The following is a 25,185-nucleotide window of genomic DNA, read 5'->3' as shown; positions in this document are numbered from 1 at the left end:
TTATGCAAAGGCGCGTTATCCGGTGGTGGCCGATCAATGAGAGAATGTGCAGGTTGAGGATCAAAGGGCGGTTCTTCAACTTCAGCATAATCAACGTCCATAGACCACACTCCACAAGCACTGATGATGATAAGGACGCATTCTACGCGCAGTTGGAATGTAAATACGACACTGTGGGCCAAGCCAAGCCACGACGTCAAAATTATCATAGGAGATTTGAATGCTCAGGTTGGCCAAGAGGAGGAGTTTTGAAAGGATGCTTTCGACTGTTGTGCTCAATTTTGTTTGACTATTATCGGCTCTTTCAGTCTTATAAAGCAGCTAAAACGTTATTGCATCTATTTTCCGACGTTTCGGTGTATATGTCTGAATACGTGCAGCATCTCAAGGAAGAGGGTTTGCTCGATAGGGTCCCTCTTGAGGACTGCTGGAATATAGTCAAAGCAGCCATTTACGACGCAGCGGAGAACATCGTCGGGTATGTGGGCGGGCGGTCGCGCTACAGCAAGGTACCTGGCAGATTGTGGAACGTTATAGACGGAAACGGAGACAGTAGCACCTTTTTCAGGAAAAGAAACGCCGCCCGGAAGAAGCGAAGTGCGAGGAGATGGAACAGCTGTGCCGTTCTCAAGGAAAGGACCAGATCTTTACTGTACGGCAAATCCTTCAAAAATGCCGTGAATGCCAGGTCCCAACGCATCATCTATTCGATGATATCAAGGCGGCATACAACAGTATAGAATGCGTAGCACTATGGAAAATTATGGACGAGAACAGTTTTCCTGGGAAGCTTACCAGACTGATCAAAGCAACGGCGGATGGTGTGAAAAACTGTGTGAAGATTTTGGGTGAAAACTCCAGTTCGTTCGAATTGCGCCGGGGACTAAGACAAGGTGATGGACTTTCGTGCCTGTTGTTCAAAATTGCGCTAGAAGGTGTCATGCGGAGGGCCGGGTGTAACAGCCGGGGAACGATTTTCAACAGATCCAGTCAATTAATTTGTTTCGCGGATAACATGGACATTGTCGGTCGAACATTAGCAAAGGTGACAGAACTGTACATCGAAGCACAGTACGAGGCCTTTTCGTGTAGAGTGCTGCACAATAGGGTCCTGTCCGACCCTATCCGGGTCGTAGCTGGTGTGAGGCAAGGATGTATTCTATCACCGTTACTGTTCCTCATCGTGATCGATGAGATTCTGGTAGATGCGATTGACCGTGAACCAAACCGCGGGCTGTTATGGCAGCCTATAACCATGGAGCACCTAAACGACTTCGAATTGGCGGATGACGTTGCACTACTCGCGCAACGGCGCTCTGATATGCAGAGTAAGCTCAACGACCTTGCTGATCGCTCCTCCTCAGCAGGTTTAGTCATCAACGTCAACAAAACCAAATCGTTGGATGTAAACACGGTGACTCCTTCCAGTTTCACAGTAGCCGGGCAACCAGTGGAGAATGTTGAAAGCTTCCAATATCTTGGTAGCCAAATGGCGTCAGACGGCGGTACCAAGATCGACATAGGCGCACGGATCAAGAAAGCAAGGGCTGCCTTTGCGAGTTTAAGAAATATCTGGAAAACAGGCAGATAAGTGAACGCACCAAAATACGAATTTTCAACTCTAACGTGAAATCTGTGCTGTTATACGCTAGCGAAACATGGTGTGTATCAGTGGAGAACACTCAACGGCTGCAGGTGTTCATTAACAGATGCCTGCGGTATATAATTCGGGCCTGGTGGCCTCACAACTGGATCTCAAACAACGAGCTCCATCGTCGTTGTCACCAGAGGCCGATAACAACAGAAATTCGGGATCGGAAGTGGGGCTGGGTCGGCCACACTCTACGTAGGGGCGGAAACGAAATCTGTAAGCAAGCATTAGACTGGAACCCAGCGGGACATCGCAGCAGAGGCAGACCCAGAGGCTCATGGCGGAGAAGCCTCAATAAAGAAATAAAAGAAGTCGACCGAAATCTAACCTGGCAACAGGATTAAAGAAAGAAGCGATAGCCGGGCATCGCTCAGGATGGAGATCTTTCAAGTCGGCCCTTTGCACCACCGGAGGTGTACAGGATCCATAAGTAAGTAAGTAAACAGAACTGTACACCCGCCTAAAACGTGAAGCTACAAAAGTTGGTAGTGAATGCATCGAAGACAAAGTAGGGGAAACTGGACACACATTTTTATACCAGTGATATGTGCAAACGGATCCGTTAGATAGATTATTGAATCTGAGCAACATTTGAAATTAGTTACTTTATGTATATGGGTTTTAGAGAGGTTTTATTATTTAAGCATTCTCAATCCTTTTTTTCTTCAAAAGAGAAAAGTTTAATAACTTTGAATATGTCCAACCAAAACGTACCAAATTTTTACTGGACAAAGTTGTATTATTGTAGAATTGAATAAATTCATTCAATTAACTATGGTTATTTTCCATTGAATACAAAAAACAAAACAAGATAAATACTCAACATGGACACACTTGATCCTCCACAGTTTGGACACACTTGATCCCGATATTGCATATATTGAGGCGTTTGTTGTATACCATCGCATATTATTGTATTGTATGTAACTAATTGATCTGTTAAAATTCTTTTCTAGTTAAAAAGTATAAATTTAATTTCTCTTTAATCGTGTCTTAGACAGACACGCGCAATCAATCAGACACGCGCAATTTGAATTTCTCAACAGCCTTATTTCATTAACCAGAACAAAGTGTAGTTGAACATACTTAGTTTTGATTAGTTTTATTAAATGCACTTTAACATTATTTTCAATAAAAAAGAGTGTAAATTAAATTGAATAGGCTCATTCAACAACTTTTGTCAGTCGTTTAAGAGAAATCGCATTTGTGTAATGATAACACGCACTACAAAAATGATTATGCGTGACAGTATCATATTTATGTATGAAGTCACCATCCTGGTATGATAACGGTTGTGGTATTGGTAGTAGTCTGGCGATCTCGATGTACCGTCGTCGGGGGTGACAATGGGTCAAATAGGGGTAAGAATGCGTTACTGTTCCAGCTACTTATAATGCTTGAAGAATAGATTGAATGCATCTGAGGGCAGGAAGACCAAAGTATAAGAGGCCTTTTGAACGATTTTGCTCTACTACCTATAGACTACAGGTGAGAACGATGACCCATTGTCACCCCCGATGGCGATATCACCGTCTTTTTTTATTGGTCCCAAAACAGGTACTCAGGGATATATACCTATGGCCATGGCATTTGCAGAGTGGCCATTTTTCAGAGATTTAATAGAAAAATTAGATTCTAAAATTACAAAGATATATTTATGTATCGATCAACCATTTTCGGTATCATAACTGTATCAATCACAAAGAGAGATCCTCTTGGGAACATCATGGTTGTCGTGGTATGACCACTGTCTTCTAGTGGATCGAATGGTTTGCAGATAAATCATCATCACCATGCCAATTTGGTTGCTATAGTAGACATTCTATCTGTCACTATTACTCTATTCGAGAACCAAAATACTTGCCTTGCTTAATACCAACAATATTAAATTTTCGCACGACTGATATTACGACAGACTATGAAGAAGAATAGTTAGGGTTTGAAGCTAGACCAATTCAACCTTTCATTGGACTTGGGGGAACTTAAACATGTTCAGCTCATTGAGGGATCAATTTCCCCCTATATGGGGATCAAGTCTCCCGCAAGTTTTGAAAATGCCAAATTTTCTATCTTTTGGCAAAATCGATTTTTTGGTAACTTTCAAGAACAAATAATTGCTTCCAATGACGTGATAGCTAATTAAATTCTTTATCAAGTCCATCAAGAAGCGTGAAAATTTGTGCATGTTACATCGAGAAATATCCTAAACAAAAAGTGGGGATCATGTGTGTCCAGTTTCCCCTACATGCTTGTGGGCTGAACCGAGCGCGATAGGGCCCGCCTGGGAAGCAGTGTTACGATAGACGGGGATACCTGCGAGGTGATCGAGGAATTCGTCTACCTTGTATTCTTGCTTATGGCTGATAACAACGTTAGTTGTGAAATACGAAGGCGCATCATCTGTGGAAGTCGGGCCTACTACGGGCTCCAGAAGAAACTGCGGTCAAAAAAGATTCACCATCGCACCAAATGTGTCATGTACAAGACGCTCATAAGACCGGCAGTCCTCTACGGACATGAAACATGGACAATGCTCGAGGAGGACTTGCAAGCACTCGGAGTATTCGAGAGACGTGTGCTTAGGACCATCTTTGGCGGTGTGCAAGAAGACGGTGTTTGGCGGCGAAAAATGAACCACGAGCTCGCCCAGCTATACGGCGAACCCAGTATCCAGAAGATAGATAAAGCCGGAAGGGTACGATGGGCAGGACATGTTGCAAGAATGCCGGACAGCAGCCCTGCAAAGATGGTGTTCCCTTCCGATACGGCAGGTACGAGACGGCGTGGAGCGCAGCGAGCGAGATGGGCAGACCAGGTGTAGAACGACTTGGCGAGCGTGGGGCGTATTCGAGGATGGAGAGATGCGGCCTCGAACCGTGTATTGTGGCGACAAATTGTTGATTCAGTGTTATCTGTTTAGATGTAGACTAAATAAATGAATGAATGTTGCAAGAATGCCGGACAGCAACACTGCAAAGATGGTGTTCGCTTCCGATCCGGCAGGTACGAGATGGCGTGGAGCGCAGCGAGCGTGGTGGGCAGACCAGGTGCAAAACGACTTGGCGAGCGTGGGGTGCATTTGAGGATGGAGAGAGGCGGCCTCGAATCATGTATTGTGGCGTCAAAAAAGACAGGGACACCGACTTCGAAAAGAGGTCGTACAGACTGAACACTTAATACCTAGCATGAGGCAACGGACAGGACACATAACACCCAGTGGACCAGTACCGGGGCGGGAATCGAACAGCACATGCGTCTAGACGATTGACGTCGCTTTCCGCACGGCCACGAAGCCCCCAGATTTAAACTAAATAAATGAATGAAGGTATAGGTACACAGGTAGTAAGTCGACGACTTTCGGCCCAACTAACCAAGTTGCTTTCGGCCGAATTACTTTCAGCCATACAACTTTTCCTCCTGATATATTTCTTGAAAATCGTTAGAGATTGATATGGCTTGTGTTATGTGTTCCCAGCTAGTGCCCCGGATGCCCGAAATGAATTTTTCACGTCTTTTCTATATTGGGGTACACTTTGCGATTGCAGAAAATCGTAAAAACGTCACGAAAATATGATAGACTTTGATCATTAATATCTCAGCCGTATCTCGATGGATTTTCAATTTTATTGGACCATTCTATCAAGGAACAGTCAACGCTTCATACCCGATGTACACTGGAGTCGTTATTTACGCGTTTTCTTTTACACGAACCGCTTTCCAGCCGATTTTTTTATTCGAATTTCGGGATTATTGAGACATATTTTGGGACTTACGCGGGTTTTAACGTGGTTTGAATTTACTCGGCCCATATCCTCCGTGTTAAAACCGTCTCCAATGTGTAACAATATTAATGTATGATAATATTTACTATTGAAAGCTTACCAACAGTTTAGCAATCGGTTTCGGTAGTTGATTCAAAAGTATGATTGCTAATGTCGTTACTGTTCGCGTGACTAACGTGTAGCTTACTTCGACCTGGCAGCCAAAGTACCGGTACTACAAGTGTCAAACCGATGTTGGTGATGAAACAAAACAGCCACTACAACATGATGCATGAATTATGGCCAATGGAAGCTTGTTGAAGCATAACTTGGCAAAATAATTTAATTGACTACAGCGCCACTAGCGTTCTAGAACTTATGCTTCTACTGTTTCAGTCAATCAGTCAATCTCGTAAGTGTATCGCAAGCTTCTTCTTCCATAGCACTACATTCCTACTGGAACTTGACCTGCTTTCTATCTTAGTAATCTATTATTAACATTTCCGCAGTTATTAGTTAAAAGCTTTCTATGCCAGCCATTGCATTGCATTAGTATGTATTATGTGTGGCAAATACAATGGATACACTATGTCTAGGGTTTCGAGAATGTCCCCCCCCCTCGAAAACATCCTAGATCGGATTCACACAAATAAACACAAAATTATCTAAGACGAGTTAAGTATTCTCCATTTAATTTCACCAATTATTTCGGTATCTTTGCAGATACGTATTTCGACCACAACTGTGTGGTCGTCTTAAGTTTTTCGTACTTGATTCGACTTGTTTTTTTTTCACAAAATTATCATTTTAATGTAAACCTAAATAATATCAATTTAATGTCAACAAAGAAGTTCAATCGAATGATTGGCATTGTGTTTTGGTGTCATGTAGGACAAAAAAGTTCAAAGGGAGCATTTACCAATGCTTCGAATCGAGATACAATTATCTAACGATTCTTATTCTCTGGTGAGTTTTTATTAATTGATAATTTGGATTTGAATATGTGATCGCTTGAGAGTGTTGTTCATCCTCGATTATTTGAAAATATTTTTTAAGCGTCTTTTTCAAATGTTGGTCTAAAAATTATACACATCACCAGGGTTCGTAATGCTTACTCAATCTCAGTAGCACAGAATAAACAACGAAAACAGATTCACCCTGGGCTTGAGAAACGCTTGCTTTGGTCTCATCGAACAGAAAAGTCGAAAACCTGTACAGCTATGTAGTTCAACGTCACCTTTGCGTACAACCCAATTGGGCTGCGCCTTTGAGTTTTTGGTTTGGTCGACATTTTGGTCCCACGAGTCGCGCGAGAAAATAGGTCCGCCACGCCAGAGCTCCGCAATAACGTGGTAAGGGAACGTTATACTGTGGGGGTGCCCAGGTACCCCACAGGCTCCGTTAGCGGCCTGCTATTTATTTCACCCCTCAGACCATGCATCCCCTTGGCACGGGTCGCTTGATACCGTAGGATTAGGGGTTAGGGGACGTCATATTATTAGCTGCACTGAAGTGCTCCTGATAATATGACCATTTTACACCGCTACACACTGCTCACTGCTCATGTATGTATTGTATACAATAGCACTATTTTCCACTGTTTTATCGCATAGATTATTGAAAATAAACACAATGGGGATGTTTAGCCTTATTCAAGGGTGGCGCGTTTTGACCCCTATGGGCGTGCTACTCGCAGTTCACCTAAGGGCATATCGTCCTGCCTGCACTGGGGCGTTTTGACCAGTGAAACACATTTTCGAAAATCGTTGCCCGTTTGAAAATGGAAGCAATTTTATATCACATTAACCACTGAAAAAAGTTATTCTGTTCCCCAACTGAGTGTTCCAGCGCAAGTTTTGCGGACAGTCTGTTACCGTCATCAACGGATACAATATGGGAGAGATGTTACCGATAGAAATAGAACCTTTGAAGTAAATAAAAAGTATACGACTAGTATTAATTAAGTTAGTTCAAATATTCAAATATTCATTCGTCTGTCCTAAAAGATGTCCCTCGTTCCTAGCTCACCTCTCATCTATATCCATTCCTAGAGGTTGGTATCTCTGATTACTAATCCGATTAGAAGAGAGAGGGATTAAAGAAGGCGAGAGGGGGTAGGAAAAGAGGAATGGAATGAGGGAGGCGGGAAACTGGTGGAAAAAGAGGAGTCGATTGTGAACGGCGAGAAAGAAAAGGTGTATCTCGGAGATAGAAAACACAGTTTGGTGGTTTTGTGGACTGGGTTCCAAAAAAAAAGTTTAAAAAAAACGTCTGGAGAAGCCATCGTGGTAGCCGTTGGCAACGCTATTTGTGGGACGTGGAAATAAGAGCCCTTGTTCGTGCCCTGGAAAGTAAGGTGAAGGCCGTTCGAAGCAGCATCACAAGTGAAGAACCCGAACTGTGCGTGTGGCTTTGAGACCAAGAAACGTGGACGGTGGCGAGCTCACAGGCTGGTGGCCGACAAGCCCTTTTCGATATTGTCGAGCCACACGTGGTGGGTGTGTGGCAACTACAGCTTTGGAGGTGCGGACTGCTGTGAGGTCCGGTGGGATTACCCCCGCTCACGGACAGTCTTAAATCCGATTGTTGCTGCCCCATTCACGAGCCTGGGGACGTCACCCCGGCAAGCAAAGTTTATCGCCCCTACGGAATTCCCTGCTACCTCGTCGGACCCAAGGCCAGAAAACAGCTCCAGGTGTCAGCTCCAGTGGGGACAGGGGAAAACCAGGACCACCCCCCCCCCCACTCCCCAAAGGCGCAAAAAGGGCGAGCTCATAGGCTGGTGACCGGCAAGCCCTACGATATTGTCGTTTCACACGTGGTGGGTGTGTGGCAACCGACGTTTTGGAGGTGAGGGCTCCTGTGAGGTCCGGTGGGATTACCCCCGCTCGCGGACAGCCCAAAATCCGATGGTTGCTGCCCCATTCACGAGCCATGGGACGTCCATCCAGAAGCGACTAGTTGCATCGATCTGATCCGGCAAGAACCCGCATACACAGAAGTGATTTAGCACCATCCGACACGGGTGCAGTCCAGGTACCAGCCGGGAATTACGTTCCGGACATCTACATTCTCCATGCTGCAGAACGGAACCCTCGTACCGCCGAACGTATCGTCCCGCCGGTGATCCTGTACTGGCAAGTAACCGTTTATGATTCCTCCCTCTCTCTCGCATGCTCATGGGCCCCAACGAACATCCCTACCAACCCCTCCTTTCCCTCAAAGAATGAAAAAATGAATAAACCTATGTAATGAATATTTTGTAGTGTCTTTATTCACGGAAGGAGGGTCCATTCTTGGTGTTTCGTGGTCTCCCATTGTTTCGGTTGTGATTGTGAGTTCTTCCAAAGTAAGTGGTAGCCGGCCCTAAGAGTAGCTAGCCCTGAGCTAGTCGGTTGTTACAAGTCAACACACATTAAATGTTACATCAAACTGTAAGTTTTGTATTTTGCTATTATTTTCAATATGTAATACAAAAAATGGTGGGTTGCAAAATGGTGGGTTGCAAAATGGTGGATTGACATCAAGGAAGGAGCGCCCAACAGAGCTCTGGTCCCCACAAGTCCCTATCTCACGCTTCCACGGGTCGTCCGATGACAAAAGACCGCCAGCTAAGGGTTGTGTACTTAGCTGGTAGTGCAGCCTGGGCACTGTTGTCCTTCTGACATCAGCTAGAGTGAGAAGGTACGCCTCGAGCGTCTGTTCACCAGGAGGTGCGGCTCAAACAGCGTCTGCCTGGTACCCAGCGGCTGATTAACGAAATGCTGTATCGCGTCAGCTATACCTAAGGTGGCAGCCCCATCATCGCGATGTAGGTAACGCGACCCCGGTAAGGTAGCTTACTGAAGCCTCTCAAATACCACGAAAAATGGAGATAGAAGAAAAAGAGAACGTTAATTTTGGCAACCAACCCGGCAACGAAATAAGGACTATGATTGGAAACTCGGTACCTGGAATGTCAGGACCCTAAATGAACCTGGACGAGTGAGCCTTCTGGCTCGTGAACTGCAGAAGGTTGGAGTGAACGTGGCTGCTATTCAAGAAGTCCGATGGCCTAGATCCGGAGAACGTGAATTCCGAGCCGTGGACCCCACGACCAATACTGCATTCAAGTATAACATCTATCACAGCGGCGGTGAAAAAGCAGAGCATGGAGTTGGTTTCGTAGTGATGGGCAAGCAGATGAAGCGAGTGATGCGGTGGAAACCCATTAGCGAACGAATCTGTGTGTTGAGGATACGGGGCAAATTCTTCAATTACAGCCTAATCAACGTTTACGCACCGACAAACGATAAATCCGACGACGTGAAGGACACGTTTTATGAATGTCTTGATAAAGCCTATGGAGAGTGCCCAAAGCATGACGTGAAAATTGTTATCGGAGACGCTAACGCTCAGGTCGGTAGAGAGGACTTTTTCCGTCCCATAATCGGTAGGGAGAGCCTTCACTCCGCTACCAACGACAACGGCCTACGGCTAGTAAATTTTGCTGCTGCCAGAGGGATGGCCATCAGTAGCACCTACTTTGCACGAAAGAACATTCAAAAGCACACCTGGAGACACCCAAATGGTGAAACTTGCCACCAGATAGACCATGTTCTGGTGGATGGGCGCCATTTCTCGGATGTGCGGACATTCAGAGGTCCGAACATTGACTCTGATCACTACCTCGTTGTCAGTAAAATTCGATCACGGTTGTCAACTGTATCGAACGAAAGATCACAGCGAACGATGCGTTACAATATCCAGCGATTGTCGGCGGAAGGAGTATCGGCTGAGTACAGCCAGAAGCTCGACGAACGGATAAGTGCAATCAACGTTAGCGACAACATCAACGATCTATGGGAGTCGATCCATGGAGCGGTGAGCACAACAGCACGAGAAGTGGTAGGCACTGCACAGAGGCGACCCAGGACGGGTTGGTTCGATGTGGAGTGTCAGAGAGTGACAGACGAGAAGAACGTTGCCAGAAGCCGGATGTTGGTGTCAGGTACCCGATCGAATAGAGATCGGTACAAGGAAGCAAGAGCAGCCGAAAAACGAACCCACCGCAGGAAGAAAAAAGAGTACGAAGAACAAGTTATTAGTGAGGCGCAGGAAAAAATGGAGCAGAACGATATGCGGAGGTTTTATGAGTCTGTCAATGGCGTGCGGAGAAAGACAGCACCATCTCCCGTCATGTGCAACGACCAACAAGGGAATTTGCTGACAGATAAAACTGAAGTGGCTGCCAGGTGGAAGCAACACTTCGAGACTTTGTTGAATGGAGGAAGTGACGGTGCATCGGTGAACAGAATAAATATTAGCGACGATGGACAAGCTGTGGAGTCACCTACACTAGATGAGGTTAAAAAAGCTGTCAAAGAGCTGAAAAACAATAAGGCTGCGGGGAAGGACCAGCTCCCGGCTGAACTTCACAAACATGGCAGTCAGCAGCTTTAAGAAATTCTGCACCATATTATGTCGAAAATATGGGAAGACGAGGAAATGCCTGCTAGCTGGTTGGACGGCCTCATTTGCCCTCTCTTTAAGAAAGGGCACAGACTGGAGTGTGCCAATTACCGAGGAATAACCCTCCTTAATTCGGCGTACAAAATTATGCCCCGTGTTCTGTTCAACAGATTGAGACCGCTTTAAGAGTCCTTCGTCGGCGAATACCAAGCAGGTTTTCGTGAGGGCCGATCAACGACGGATCAAATGTTTACCCTGAGACAAATCCTTGATAAATTGAATTGAGTACAATTTGCAGACACACCATCTGTTTATTGATTTCAAGGCGGCGTACGATTCAGTGAAACGGAATGAATTATGGCAAATTATGCTTGAACATGGTTTTTCGGCGAAACTGATACGGCTGATTCGTATAACGTTGGACGGATCGAAATCAAGTGTAAGGGTTGCGGATGAAATATCGACGTCATTTGTTACCTTAGATGGATTAAAGCAGGGTGATGCACTCTCGAACCTGCTGTTCAATATAGCGCTCGAGGGAGCGATTAGGAGAGCTGGTGTGCAAAGAAGCGGTATCATTATCACAAAATCGCATATGCTCCTGGGATTTGCGGACGATATCGATATTATCGGAATTGATCGCCGTGCCGTGGAAGAGGCTTTTGCGCCTTTTAAGAGGGAGACAGCGAGAATTGGACTCACGATCAATACCAGCAAAACGAAGTACATGGTCGCTGGCAATCAACGTGGGTTCATTAGTGATGGTGGTAGCGAAAAAGTGCTGGATGGTGAAAAATTTGAAGTGGTAGAAGAGTTTGTGTATCTTGGTACATTAGTGACGTGCGATAATGATGTTACCCGCGATGTGAAAAGGCGTATTGCAGCTGCAAATAGGGCTTATTACGGACTTCGTAACCAGCTTAAGTCCCGTAGTCTGCAAACGAAAACAAAACTCGCGCTGTATACTACTCTGATTCTTCCGGTGGCTTTATACGGTCATGAGACATGGACGTTAAAGGAGGCTGATCGGAGAGCTCTCGGAGTGTTTGAGCGTAAGGTGCTGCGGACAATACTCGGCGGTAAACAGGAGAACGGTATCTGGCGACGTCGCATGAATCACGAATTGTACCAGGTGTATAAAGGGCTGGATATTATTAAGCTTATACAACACGGCAGACTACGGTGGGCTGGTCACGTTGTTCGTATGCCGGAAGAACGTCAAGCGAAGATAATATTTAGTAGAGAACCCGGAAGAGGCCGCAGGCTTCGTGGAAGGCCGCGTACACAATGGCTTTTTGCAGTTGAAGAGGACCTGAGGGCACTCAATGTTCAGGGCGACTGGAAGCGATTGGCCCAGGATCGAGTCCAGTGGAGAAGGATACTCCATTCGGCGTAGGTTCATCGAAGAGCTGTAGCTCATCAAGAAATCAAGAAAGAAATACAAAAATACTTCCACATTCATATAGTATGATGGTTTTACAAATATTTAAGGCTCTATAAACCGTAATCAATCCGATGATGACGATGATTTTATTCGAATCCGCACTATATTCGCACTAATAAAGTTTTGAACTAATTTCAATATTTTGGGGCTACTTGTCGATTTACCTCAATCATTGCATATTCATTACATTTTCATATTAATTTTTCACTTATCCAAACTAACAATTACTGAGGAATTGCTGAAAAAACGCTGAAAAAACGCTGAAAAAATGCTGAAAACTGCTTTTTTCCTAGACCGACATTCGCATTTTAATCGAAAGCATACTAACTCGGACGAACGTTCGGAGCAAACACATACACACGCACTTGATTTTTCACTTAATCTTTTCTCACTGTTTCCTTGATTTAATCACTCCTAAAACATATTCACTAACTGAGTTTCACCTTTTTATTCAATCTTGACTACCAATTAATTCACTTCACGTCCAAAAACTGTCGAAAACTGCTTTCCAAAAATTGAAGTTAGAGACAAATTTGACGACCGTATTGTAAATGCAATAAAATGCGGAAGACTCAAATTCACTTGCGCAATAAGTGAAATGGTGAGAACAAAATCTACGCGATGCAACTTCATTCAATCCCAACAATACAACGTATAAGGCATTTTATGAGACAGATCGAAACAGCTGTTTTTCTCGTGTTTATCTACTTTGACAATTAGTGGGAGCCCGTTTGTTTGGTTATTTCGCGCTGAACATTCCAATGAGTCGGATCATCAATTTTACCTATTTTACTTTACGGTTTCTAGAGCTTAAGAACAAAGCTTTTCATACGATTTCCAATACGTATTGCTAGATTATTCATACCATTGCATTCTAAGCATAAAATGCTGAAGAAAACATGGATTATAAGTACAACGTCAAAAAAATTATTTTGTGTTTGGACCTAATGGAAAGTTCACGCAGTATCATACCAAAACAAAACATAAAATGTAAATAATCGGGCCGCCGCGAAACGTCTCATAAAATACCTTATACGCCAGCCACGTCCACGCCAACACGCAAACAAAGGAGTGCATACACAAGCAAATAATCATCTCTTTACCGCTGCCAGATTTATTTATTGGAAAAAATCATTGCTGTTTGTCTGATGGAACAAATAAACCAAAAATAAATATTTAAACATGTTATGTAAGCTTCTGTTACATTCCAAGTGGTGTATGCAAAAATTTTAACCGGTAAAAACCCATATATTTAATACATCGTGAACATGTGTTATGATATAAAATAAACATTTCGTCAAGTCTGGCAACATTATGCATATTTTTAACACCCCATTTCCACCCACCCCAGTTGTAAACAAAATTTATTTATTGCTGCTGCAGTTTTCCGTACCAATTGCCTCACTATTACAAACAAGCGATACATTCATTAATTTTCAAAATATTGTGATGGAGTCTTGAGCCTTAATGATACCAACTGATTTTTACCCTTAGTTACAGTTTTCTAGAAATCAAAGGGGGCGTTTTAGTCAGGTGGGGCGCATTATACCGTCGTACCCTACGCTTACATGTGTACGTTATAACTTACGTTAAAATTAGTATTGTACGATATAAATAATTTACAACATTTTAATTTATGGGACCCTTCTCCTTAGATGTTAGTTCTTACATATTAGTTTGCTTTTCTCATTTCCTTCTATAATGACTAAGGAAGACATCAACAGCGCTCTAAATTTGGAATGTATGTCAAAAAAGAAAAACATATTGATTAGCTTGGTAGGTTTTTTTTAAAAACTTTTTTATTGACGTTTGTATCATCCAAGGCTTTATATTGCATATTGAACATTATGATATAATATGGTCATGATAAGACGTCTAAATCTCGTCAAATATCACCTACCCAGCAGAAGCAACAGCAGAAACAGTCTTTGTTGAGCTTGCTGATAGGGGTTCCATAAATCGTTCCCTCGATACGGTCTCCCATTCATAACACATCTACCGCACAATAATGGTCAGAATGTAGCTGGGAAAATTTACCTCCACATCTCACACATCTACACTGTCGGCCGTATTCCACAACCTGCGAGACAAACTCTTCGTAATCATCCCCTCAGTGTTGATATTTCTGACGGTAGTGGCTGCTATTGTTGCATCGAGGGATTCTAATACCCACGCTTGGCTGGTGATGTTCCAGCATAGAAGTAGCAACAGCAGCAGCAGCAGTTATCGGATTCCGTGTTAGTCACTCCGAAGTGGTGAATAGTCATTGCCCGAGCAACACACCATAGTGCCACACCGATACGAGGAGTCAAGATTTCCAAGCTGATGAAGAGATTTAAATGTCCATTTCACACTTCGTCTCTGGGTAATGGGCTTGGTTAGATCGGTGCCGTTTGCGGGGTTCCCAGCAATTGTACAGATACAATTGTCATGCCAATGGATTCGTCACATGTGCTATTTCCCACAGCTTCGTATGTTAAACCTCCGACATGGGATGAACCCATCACCCTTCAATTTAGCAGTGGACCATAAATAGATCATGCTGTTTTAGTGATAAGAGAATGGCATTCTATTTCACAGACCAGGAACGCATGGCTTACCCTTACCTAACAGACATAGTTCTGAAAATATTATTATATAAGCGTATTATTTTACTATATTATAATTTACAGATTAATAACTGTTGACTTCTGAAATAGAAAAGAAAACAATTTAAGTGTTATGCTACGTGTTATTTGATGAGATTACCTATTTTCCACCGATAGAGAAAAAAAAATGCATTTTCTGATGTCCCCACTTAGAATCCTTGAATTTGAAATGCTGATTTGATCACACTTCAACCATGCTCCGAAAATGGTGTCACATTTGCCAACGCTGTTGATGCTGCCAACGGTCAGAGAGTTCTCCCTGACCAACAACGTGGAGCAGCTACAACGAACTCTTGCCTACCAGGGGAGTATTTTACGTTTTAATAATATTTATGGGGATGTTTTCTGTGCGGGTGCCATCCCCCAGCATGAAGTGTCATTTTATGGATACCAGCAAAACAGAGTATGTGAGAGCGTTGTCAGTTGTTGGGCTTTGCCTGGCCATCTATATGCTCGCATAGGTTGTTGAAATTTGCTGCCAATGCCGAATTGTAACATATTCCGAGTGATTCCACTAACTAAAATTGCTGTAGTCCCTTCTCGGTTTTTGTTATCAGTAGTAATGGTGATGATAATGATAATCGTAAGCAATTCAATGAGAGTTTCATTTCAATTTAATGTAAAAGTTTTTCGTTCTTCCGTACAACAGCTCAGGGCAGGAAATTGTCACGTGAATTGTTGTGTTATAAAGTTATAAAGTGAAACATTTCAATATCAAACAAATATGCCTTATTTGCGATCTATTTCATATTCTGTGCCAGTAAATTCAAAGGATGACAAAAATATTCTCAAGATGCATTCAAGTGCCGCTTGGCTGTCTGTTAAAATACAAATAGTCGAGGTTCTGCTAAATCACACCAAGCAGCAATAAAAATACTTTTTTTTTACTAATTCAATTCCAAACAATTGACTACAAATCGCATTGGTCGTCCCTTAGCCTCAATTGTAAATAACGCGAATAAATTCAATATCTCTTTTCGGTATGGGCGGATTGCGCTGTGTATCGTGCAGAGGTGTTTAAGTTCACTGCACGAAGCTGCAAGACCTCGTTTCACCCTAATGCCTCTTATTTGTTATGTTTTCCGGAAGACCTTGGCTTTTGGGTAATAGTTAGAAAATAATAGAACGTGGGGTAAAATGAGCAATATTTTAGATTCTTCAGACTAGTAATGTGAGGTTATTAGTAAGCAATTTGTGGAATATGAGAACGTGGGGTAAAATCAGCAAGATCTCAATTCCCAACATCGTGCAGTAGCCAGACCTCACATAACACGATTTTTGGCAAAATTTGAGGTCAAATGTGTCATTTTTGGTCCATTATTTGTTAATCCGAGCTTGACGAATAACATAACAAATATGGGGCATTGGGACAAATCAAGTTCTTGCAGCTTCGTGCATTGATCTCAACCACCTTTGCACGTTTCACATTTTGGTGAAGCAAATAATGCTTGTACGATAGAGAAAGTTTATATCAGTAACTCAATGAATTGATAGTTTTCAACTTCAATCAATTGTGCACATAATAAAACGTCTTCATTAAACCGAGGAAACCATAACTTCTGATACCTACTCCTTCAATGTGAAACAAAGCGTTCAACTTTGTCTGTCTTGTTCAAATACACAAATGGATGGCACTAGACTATCCTAGATAGGCACCAAAACTAAGGTAAAAGATATGGAAATCCTATTTTCTGGACTGAGTTGGTAAGTGTTCATCAGCATCAGCAAAACCAGAAGCATCCTTGATAATTTGAAGTTGTTTTGTTTTCATCTGCTGTGGTGCTAATCATAACTTCGTTTCGTACAACATTGGGTCACGATGTAAAATAGGGAGGATAACCGTGTTACATCTATTTTAGCGATGTAGTTCTTTATTTCGCAATGCTAAATGTATTATAAAAGGAATATAGTTAATAATAAAAATGATTAACATATTGAAGGTACTTACATTCACGCCATAAGACAAATAAGAAATATCATTTTTACAGTCATAATATTTTCCTCTACTTTTTCCAGTCAGAGCCATTGTGCCTTGGCTGAACGTTTACCGTCCTTTTATAAAGAAAGAAAGTTTGTTTCCCAAAACATAAATACCAATCAATCGGTTAGTTCAGCTCTAATTCTAAATCAACCAGGATCTTGTAAAAAGACGTGAACAAACTCTTCTGTAGTGGAAGGATTTTAATAAACAAGCATCCTCAAGAAGAGTGGTTGAAAATTTTGAAAATAATTTTGATAAATTGATGTTATTTAACTCCTCAAACATCCCGTGCCGATGGAAAGCCCCATTATGACGAACAACCCCATCGGGAGAATAGACTTAGTCGCTGAGTAGCAAGATACCTAGTAAAGGAAACGACTCAGTCAGCACGGTGAACGACGGAAGCATTTTTCTTTCTGTAGTTTTTTATAGGCTTGCTTCTTCTGAAAATTAGCTCAAATCCGATTCTCAAGTTAGTATTCAAGACGCACTTCCACAGTTCTTGATTTAGATTACATTTTTCATCACTGCTAGCGCTAGGTGGATTTATTTGCTTTTTAATATAAAATATAAGAGAAAAAAACCTCCTGTGAGTGATTTTTATTTGAAACTAGCGAAAGAAACCCAGCTTTGCCCGGGTGTTACAAATGTCACAATGAACTATCTTCAGCACCGCACTCTAGATCAATTTCCGTGGGTTTGTTTTGTTTTCCTCAACAGCAAACCCAAATTGTATTCTAATTATTTTTTTACATTTCCCCGTTAAATTCACCAACTTGTTCTTATACACAAACCTTGTGGATCCCAAAACGAACCGATAAGGGAAAAAATCTTGCAAATCGGTCAACCCGTTCGCGAGTTAAATCGTCAGGATGGAAATCTCAACTTATTTTTATAATATAGAAGATAGACTAGTTGACCCGGCAGACGTTGTCCTGCATAGTAGGCGAGAATGTGCGTTCCGAACTACCCATGCAAAGTTCGCATAGGAATCACAATTTTAGCTTTTCACGGTTTGCTCAATTTTACTCGTAATTTTCGCATTAGGAAATATCATATAAACCCGTCGGAAGCTATAACGAATGTTTCTGCTGAAGAAATGAAAAAAATCCATCCAGCCGTTTTCGAGTTATGCGGATACGAACACAGACCATTTCATTTTTATATATAAGAAGAAGAAGATGTTTCAAAAAAGGGAAGTAAAACTTCTCAATTTTCAAAATGACATAAAATTTAGAAGTGAAAAAAAAATGATCCGTCCAATTGAGCCTTTATCTTGAAATGCAAAACAAGAGATAGGTAGAGGTTCAAAGTATCAAACATAAATTCCGAAAGAAAAGTAAACAAAATAGTAATTTTTGCAAATAGTTGCAATCGAGTTTTGCAACGAGTTGCACACGCTATTTTTTGCAATGACGAAAAATGGGCTTTAATGTGATAAATCTGTACCAAAATGTTACAATTCTTCTACTTATTGGCATAACATCCCCATACTGGGACAGAGCCGCCTCGCAGCTTAGTGTTCATTAAGCACTTAACAGTTATTAACTGCGAGGTTTCTTACCCAGACAACCACAGATCGCATAAGAATGCACGATTAAAACCGTTTACCGATCCAAGTTTCATCAAAACCGCATTGTGGTGCGAAGCTCATCAGATTATTCATAAATTTTCCCGCGCAGTAGGCTGTTTTACGAGTTTATTCCAGCTACTGCAGAAAACAAACATATTCCATGTTATCGTGCCACATTGTATGCTGGACAGACCATAAAGCGATAGATAAACCTGCTTTTAGATAATTTGATGTCATGTCTATTAAATTATTTCATCAATTACGTGACACAGAGAACACACTGTTTGAACACTCACCCAAGTTAATTGAACTAAATCTGGTCATATAACTATTGTTCTAATGCTGGTTTTTCATTATAGCATCGAAATGAGTGCTATAATGGATGTTATGCAACCCATTTGAGTTGCATAATGTTCATTAACCCTTTATAAGGCAGACGAATCTAAACAATAAATTAACAAAAACAACAATAGGACACAATGTTGACATGGTATTAAACTCAAATGTATGTTTGTTTTAAATTAAACAGTTCAGAAACATTGAAAAATTGGTGGCAATATAGTTGCCACTGCCGGGGAAGCGGGACAACATTGGTGGCAATATAGTTGCCACTGCCCGGCATTAAGCGGGAAAACAGGCAACAACAAAAATATAAAAAGATTTTTAAAAATTTGGTTTTACGTAGAACCAGTCAAATCAAGGTACCGTCGTGCGGGGCTTCTTTTGAAAAATCAGGGGCTACTTTGGACATTTTCAAACAAGAATTATAATGAAAATAACTATAAAATTGTCATTATCACCAATCGGGTGTCTTGTTGATAGTTGGATGGCAACTTTCTGTTTCAAATTTGGTATTTTTTCCGTTTATTTTTTTCAAAAAATCAAAAATCCAAAGTAGCCCCCGGAATCAAAAGAAGCCCCGCACGACGGTACGTTACATTTTTTGGTGAAGAGTCATAGTCAGAAAACGCATTATAAGTGAAAAAAAAACATTTCGCGTTTTTTCTCCCAAGGGGGGACCCTTGGCAAAAAACACAATTTCGTCAAAAATCCAAAAACCAAGTATACAGAAAGGCAAAGCTTTTTTCACGCTAATCACGTAATAATCTAACACAGGAGATTCAAAATAATTGATACCAACTGGAAAAAATATATCTTTGTCGTTTTTTTAACGAATTATAACTGAAAATCCTTCTTCCACTAGAAACTTACGATCTGTTCGTAAAAAAAACTGTTCTCAAATTGACATTTCAATTTTTCTATGGCACAAATTCATCTGGGGTGTTACTAGGAAGCAAATAAAGCCACTACATGTGAAATAATAAGTAGAGCTCTTGTTAATAAATAGAAAAACATATAATTTGTTGGTGGCAATATAGCTGCCACTGTCTTATAAAGGGTTAAACCACCCATTGCATTGGTATGGAAAAGTAGGCCGTTTAATCACTCAAACGCCAAGTATAGGGCACTGCACGGGAACATCTCTTTCTCTTTCGTTCTTCATACATTTTGACGTTTACTGGCCTTGTTGTTTTCTAATTTAATTGCAGTGAAAAAGAGACAAAGCAGTCCGTGCAGTGCCCTATTATGATCAGGAATTGCAAAAAGAATATTTTTTCAACAAGATTTGTTGAATTTGAGGCTTGCCAAGTTTGATAAGTACTACGTGTAGGTACTGGAAAAATCGAGTTTTGCAACGAAAAATGACAAAAAATGGGCTTCAATATAATAAACTCGCTGTATGCACCGGCCTTGCCAGTTTGATTTCCTAAATTGGATTTGGAATTTGATTTCGCACCAGAAAATAGTATAAGATTGGTTAAAGAACATCCAATGATCAGAAGAAGGTATATTTCACTTTTGAATACATATTCCTCTTCTTCTTCTTGGCATTACATGCCAACCTCGCAGCTTTATTAAGTGTTTATTTAGCACTTCTACAGTTATTAACTGCGAGGTTTCTAAGCCAAGTTACCATTTTTGCATTCGTATATCACGAGGCTAACACGATGATACTTTTTTGCCCAGGGAAGTCGAGACAGTTTCCAAACCAAAAATTGCCTAGACCGGCACCGGGAATCGAACCCGGACACCCTCAGCATGGTTTTTCTTTGTAGACGCGCATCTTACCGCACGGCTAAGAAGGGCCCCTTTTGAATACATTAATTCCGCCAAATAAATTCTTGTTTTATTCTAGGAAAATATATTATTGGAGAGAAGATGTATTCCCGGAAATGTTTCTCTAGGGCAATTGTTATTTTATGGGAAATTTAATTTCCGGGAAAATTTCTTATTTGCGGAAATGTCATTTCGCTTAAGTGTCATTTTCAAGAAAATGTTTTTTTTTAAAGAAATGTCATATACGGGGAGATATCATATTCGGCGAATTACCTTATTCGAGGAAATATTGTTTTCGGGAAAGTGTCATTTTCGAGAGAATGTCATATTCGGGAAAATGATGTTTTCGTATGTTATTTTCGGAGAAATGTTATTTTTAGACAAAAATTCAATTTGGGGAATTGGTTTACAGGGAATTGTAGTATCTTAAAGAATATTATATGGGCTAAAGAATGGGGAATTTAAATAAAGTATACCGACCGGTATGCTTAACACTCCCACCTCATCTATCATCGTCTCGACAGTGAATAAGTACTACAAATTTTGTTGAAAGCAGACCCATGATTGAAAAGAAATTTAAAAAAATGGTCTGTTTTGTGAACATACGCCTTCCTTCTTTCCCCTATGACTCGTTTTCTTGGTACAGAAAATATGTGATCCAAATTTGATTGAAATCGGACCAGGGGTCCAGCAGTTACAATAATTTGATTTATATCTAAGATATACCAATTCCCCTTCCACTTCCCGTTTTTCCAATTCTTTTCCTGCCCCAATCCCTCTCATCACCACTAAAATCGTGGGACAGGGAATATGTGTTCCAAATTTGGTGCAAATCGGTCATGGGGTTTAGGAGTTGAACTGTATTGTACGTTTCCTAAAGAGTACAGCCCCCCACCCCTACGCCCTCTCTTTTTCCAAAACTCACCCCTTCATGACCATTTCATTTCATTTATTTAGTTAACATCTAAACAGATAGCACTGAATCAACAATTTGACGCCACAATACACGGTTCGAGGCTGCTTCTCTCCATCCTCGGATACACCCCACGCTCGCCAAGTCGTTCTGCACCAGGTCTGCCCATCTCGCTCGCTGCGCTCCACGCCGTCTCGTACCTGCCGGATCGGAAGCGAACACCATCTTTGCAGGGTTGCTGTCCGGCATTCTTGCAACATGTCCTGCCCATCGTACCCTTCCGGCTTTAGCTACCTTCTGGATACTGGGTTCGCCGTAGAGTTGGGCGAGCTCATGGTTCATTCTTCGCCGCCACACACCGTCTTCTTGCACACCGCCAAAGATGGTCCTAAGCACCCGTCTCTCGAATACTCCGAGTGCTTGCAAGTCCTCCTCGAGCATTGTCCATGTTTCATGTCCGTAGAGGACAACCGGTCTTATAAGCGTCTTGTACATGACACATTTGGTGCGGTGGCGAATCTTTTTCGACCGCAGTTTCTTTTGGAGCCCGTAGTAGGCCCGACTTCCACTGATGATGCGCCTTCGTATTTCACGACTAACGTTGTTGTCAGCCGTTAGCAAGGATCCGAGGTAGACGAATTCCTCGACCACCTCGAAGGTATCCCCGTCTATCGTAACACTGCTTCCCAGGCGGGCCCTGTCGCGCTCGGTTCCGCCCACAAGCATGTACTTTGTCTTTGACGCATTCACCACCAGTCCAACTTTTGTTGCTTCACGTTTCAGGCGGGTGTACAGTTCTGCCACCTTTGCAAATGTTCGGACGACAATGTCCATGTCATCCGCGAAGCAAATAAATTGACTGGATCTATTGAAAATCGTACCCCGGCTGTTACACCCGGCTCTCCGCATGACACCTTCTAGCACAATGTTGAACAACAGGCACGAAAGTCCATCACCTTGTCTTAGTCCCCGGCGCGATTCGAACGAACTGGAGTGTTCGCCCGAAATCTTCACACAGTTTTGCACACCATCCACCGTTGCTTTGATCAGTCTGGTAAGCTTCGCAGGGAAGCTGTTCTCGTCCATAATTTTCCATAGCTCTACGCGGTCTATACTGTCGTATGCCGCCTTGAAATCAACGAACAGATGGTGCGTTGGGACCTGGTATTCACGGCATTTTTGAAGGTTCATGACCATAAGTGAACAATTTAAAAAACGGATGATGAAAACGGTTTAGGGAGCCTTAATTTTCCTTGCCATCTGAACCTCACGGTTGATTTCCTGAACGACAACAGTACTCCACCATATCGTCGTCTCCGACAAAGAATGTGTGTTCCAAATTTGGTTAAAGTCGGTCAATGGGTACAGAAGTTATGTTGGAACATACATTCATTCTTGTAAATAAATCATGTTGAAAACAGAGGCGTCGCGTGATCAATTCTTCAACCTGTGCACTATTTTAGTATTTTGAGAAAAACACATAAAAGGTACCTGAAATGATAAACGAGTTATTTTCCACCGCGTTTCTCAATAAGTTTTGCTTATTTTGTTGCATCTAACTGATTCTTAGCTACTTCTTATTTTCTGAATTCACTCAAACTAAACTAAGCTTAAAAGGGATTGTTCGTAAAATTAAAAATTACTATCACAAGAATCATTTTCAATGTGACAAATAAGACATACATGTATTCGGAAATTATTGAGGTGGCACTTTCAATTCTAATTTGAGTTATTTCGTAAAATAAGACGAAGTTTTAAATAGAGAAAAGGAAATTGGACTATATCAATCATGCAAAGTTACTAATAATGACTTATAATTAGCATGTCACATCAGAAAAATAAAGTCTATACAATAAACAATGAAGTTCATGGCCTTAACTCTTCTTAATTAATAATTATTCTATTTACAATTTATTTCTTTGATCAATATTCTGGACTGGACAGATGACGAACAATTTTCCGTCCATCAGCATGGACATTCCCTCATAAAAATTTTCTTAAATTTGTGTGGACCATTGACATTTGATGTACCCTAACTGAATAAATAGGATTTCTCGAAAAAAAAAACTTCAGAAATAAATGTCTGTTGACCCTAATGAAATAAATGAAAAAATGTTGACCCGTTTCATTTTCGGTAATTCTGATTTTCATCAGAAGATAAAATGTCTGCTTATTATGTTAATATTGTCGGATACTTCAATGTCAAATATAATTTATTAAATTGTATTTGTAAACAGGCTTTACTGCAAACGTTTATTAGAGATGAAAATTTCTGTTTAAATTGAGCTAATGTCGCGCTAGTATTATCGGACAGTACATTGCCGCCAGGATTAGTGGATATGTAAACTGGCCATCCCATTCAATATCAAATGTCAAAAGCGCTTTTGCTTCGCGGTGCTTATTCAACGCGGAACTTTCGTTATGGAACGCTTTGAGGGAGCCAGGGAGCAGAAATGCGCGCGCTTTACTCTTCTCTTTCGATTTTTTCCGATTGCGCTCTCTTCACCGAATCGCGCATGCGCTGTTTGAAGCGGTTCACGATAGGCACCAAACCGTGCACTGCCTGCGAAGAACGCTTTGACTACCTATACAACGCCGATTGCGGTAAGAGCAGCTGATCCACACATACAAAATAATGCGTGTATGATGCATGACAAAGCGTTTTCGGCTAAAAATTCCGTGTTGAATCAACATGTGGTGCCGGTGGGTCGGTTCGGTATCGTAAAGAAAAACATAACGCGCCCCCATCGCAGCATTTGGTTGCCTCACATTACATGCCGCCTATAAGAAAGCACCGTTTATATATCTAATAGTCAAATTTGCATGAAACATCTATCAAATGCACATAATTCAAATATATGTTTGGTTTAGAAAGACAAGAAATCTATCGAGATTTTAAATGTTGGGGATAGAATTGCCACATGTGCAGTGCACAGGTTGCACATGCGGACGCGACGCCTCTGGTTGAAAAGAAGATTCCATGATCTTTCCACATTGCATAGCTTGACAAACCACGAAGCGATGGATGACATGCCTTTGGAGAATTTTGATGCCATGTTCATCAAACTATTTTATTTACTAGTCGACCCACCAGACGTCGTTCTGCATAGTAGGCGAAAATGCGCTTTGTAAGCTGCCCATGTAAAATTTCCATACGATTCTTATTTTTAGTTTTTCACGATTTACTCAACCCTGATCTTTGCATGATCATATGAATCAGTCGGAAACGATAACGAACATATTTGCTGAAAGGATGAAAAAAATCTATTCAGCTGTTTTCGAGTTATGCAGATACGAAAGACCATTTCATTTTTATATTAAACAATTTTATTTATTAACCGACGCAGAGAATAAACTATTGGAACACTCACCCAAGCTAATTAAGCAAAATGTAGTCATGTAACTACTGTTCTATTATTGTTTTTTTCATTATGGCACTCAAATCAGAGCAGAGTTATAATGGATTTTTTGCAATTCCTGATCATAATTGGCGTTGGTTGGCGTTTGAGTGATAAAACGGCCTACTTTGCCATACCAATGAAATGGGTGCTTTAATGAACATTATGCAACTCAAATGGGTTGCATAAAATACATTATAGCACTTATTTGGGTGCTATAATAGAAAGTCAGCATTGGAACAATAGT

This window comes from Armigeres subalbatus, chromosome 3 (genome assembly GCF_024139115.2).
Source record: "Armigeres subalbatus isolate Guangzhou_Male chromosome 3, GZ_Asu_2, whole genome shotgun sequence".
Classification (NCBI taxonomy): domain Eukaryota; kingdom Metazoa; phylum Arthropoda; class Insecta; order Diptera; family Culicidae; genus Armigeres; species Armigeres subalbatus.
Note: the sequence above shows the minus strand (reverse complement) of the source record.